Genomic DNA, 3,166 nt, shown 5'->3' with positions numbered 1-3,166 from the left:
TTGTCTACATTATACTGTACTACAACTACAGGTTAACCATTGTTAGGAAATTAAAGTATCTTATGCATTATGTAATGTCAATTGTATTTTATGCATTATGTCATATTATTTTGTTTACCTATCCACAGTGATTGGTAGTGTCTACGGCAAACGAAAATTATCCACAACTATATAAGTGTCCCCATAAACTATACGCAGTCATAAAATTTAATCGCGAATTAAAAAAATAAACTTACGAGAGCAGTGGCGTAGCCAGGATTATGAAATGTGGGGTGTCTAAGTATAGATTAAAACCAAGTTCTTACAGTTTTCGTGTATAAATAAATTTATGGTTCGGGACTTGATTTGTTGTATTATAAATTATCGAAATATGGAATCAAAATTGTCATAATATGCTTAAATATATGTAGCTATAATTTTATATTATTTTTAAAAATGCATATTATTACATATTACAATTTTGGTAATAAAAAACTAAAAAATAAGTAGGTTTATAAACATGAATAATTACAAATTAATTTAAAATTACATTACAAAATAATTTATACACGGGTTTACAAATCTTAATATAGGTAAGTATCTATATTGATTAATTTGATGGACAAAGGCCACTATATTGGATGTTTTGGATATTTTTAAACTATTGTGAAATAAAATATCTTAATTTTTAAAAATACTTGCTTAAAATACTAGGTTATAATAAATAAGTAATAACGAATAACGTGATAAACGAACACGTTGATAACGTGATAAAATCTACTGATTTTCATTTCTTCGTACAATCAAGAATCTAGATGTCAATTATAATTTTAACACAATTTTGTCACAAAGAGACTTATGAAATCTTACGTACCATATGCGAAAATAAGGCCAACCGTAGCCAATGTCTACCAACAAATTTAACAGCCCTCCCAAACATTTACTAATTTTTTTTAAGCTTATTCAGTTTTATAATATTATTGTTTTAAGCTTCAGCCTCCCCAAATCTAAAAATTAGCGCCTATTTTACCTAACCAAACATAGTATTTTTGAAGATATTTTTCGATGTTACCCAAATATGATTTTTCCCGACAATTGTATGTACATTTAAGTTTAAAAAAGGTGGGTAAGTGGATGTCGCTCTGCTATACAGTAGGTTACAAGTGGGTCACTGTATAATGGATAGTATTAAATTTGAATTCAATGATATAATATCACTGTATAAGAAAAACGATTCTGAATGGAGACGGTTTGTCAGTCTAGGTATTAGACATACCTATTATAGGTATACTTATCTATAGCATTAAAAAAAAAATTGACCTATAATAGGTAGGTACCTATAATAAATTCCAAATTAATCATATCACAATATTCATTAGGTAACACGTTATACATCAACAACAAACCGTGGTACTATCATAGATATATAATAGTATACTTTAGAAGTTTCAAGTACCCACAAGTAATATTATACAATCACAACAAAATAACTAAAATAGTTATTCCAGGTTTTTTAATATGTAATTTCGTCCAAATTTGAACTTAAAATGACTATAAAAATAAACTGTACTAATGTATTTCTTAGAATTTTTGGTAACAGAGTTAAATATTTACGTGGAATCTTGTTTTAAATTTTCAATCCTTAGATATAAAAGTTGAACATTTTATAATTTTTTAATTACAAAATAATTATTCAATTTTAAATTTGATAAATTTTGTCAAAATTTAAACTTCAAATGCTTATAAAAAAAATGTGTGCCTATGTATTTTTAATATTTTACAATTGCTATTGTAACAATATATCAGGAGCCTTGCATTAAATTTTCAGGCATTTTTACCAAACAAATAAAATTTTATTGATATTTACAGAAAAAAAACTAAAAAAATTGAAAAATTACAATGTACGTAAGCAGCTCAAAAAGAGTCAAGTTATTTTCAAATTTTTATCGTGTATAGAAAATTCTAATATAAACATTCAGTGAAATTTTCAAGTATCTACAGTCATTCGTTTTTTAATTACAATAAAATAAGAAAATCGTTACGTAAGAAATCGAGTGAATATCAAATGTTGTAAAAATATGAATTTCAAACGCTCATAAAAATTTAATTTGAGTTTCTTATAGACACGTTTTTTTTCTTTTGTTTTTAATAAAAAAAACTATAAAAATAAACTTTCTATAAAAATTTTATATTTTTTTGTTGATCATATTTTTTAAAACAGTTAAAAAAAAAATATTAAAATTTAATGAAAATCGCCCAAGTTAGTGCTAATTATTATTTTTAATTTTAGCCGAAAAATCAGCGTGACTGTAATAATGAACATGCGAACCGTATTTTGCTAATGCCGTATGCATAGGTAACATAACTATTATTCTTAGAAATTCACAATAATAATTTTATAAATTATACCTGATACTTTATTCGATGAAAATAAAATGACAGATACATTTATATATATATACACACATTGAGTACTTTGCTTCACATAAGGTAACCCTGATCCCTAGTAATAATATCACAGACCGAGGTCGAGTCTCCGAGACCTCGTTAATATAAACAAAACGACACCCGCGAGAGCGAGGTGAAGAGGAGACGTTACAGTTGGTGGAGGCGCTCGTCCCTGGAGTCCCGATTTTTTTTGGGGAAATAATATTTATTTATTTTTTTTTTTTTTCTCTTGAGAAAAAAATTTCGATTCTAAGGTACACCCCTTGTGTTGTGATATTATTGTTAGGTGTCATGCGAATCTTATGTGAAGTTATTGGCCTAATTATTCTTAATGGATGTCAAATTTTATATTAAACGAAATGTTAATAATCAGGTTGCTAAAGTAACAAAATCAAATATTTTATTTTTAAACGAACACTTTAATTCGAAAATAAATGCAACAGATTTAATAGGCATATTAAGACAAATCGATGAGAATAATTTGGGAGATTTTTTTGAAAATTCGAAATTTGAAAAGATACCTTTATCTGCTAAGGTAGTTAATAAATTTACCAATTTACGCTTTGCACATTATACGAAGTCGAATGTTTAAGTAAAGATGAATTTAATGCACTAACACCAGTAGAGAAAAAATTTGAATTCATAATATCTCAGAAAACGGTATCGTGGATACTTTTGTTAGATAAATCAGAAGTAGTCGGTTTTTTAAAATTTTGTAACATACATTGTAAAGAATCGT

Source organism: Acyrthosiphon pisum, chromosome X (assembly GCF_005508785.2).
Source record: "Acyrthosiphon pisum isolate AL4f chromosome X, pea_aphid_22Mar2018_4r6ur, whole genome shotgun sequence".
NCBI lineage: Eukaryota > Metazoa > Arthropoda > Insecta > Hemiptera > Aphididae > Acyrthosiphon > Acyrthosiphon pisum.
This window is presented reverse-complemented; position numbering follows the sequence as displayed.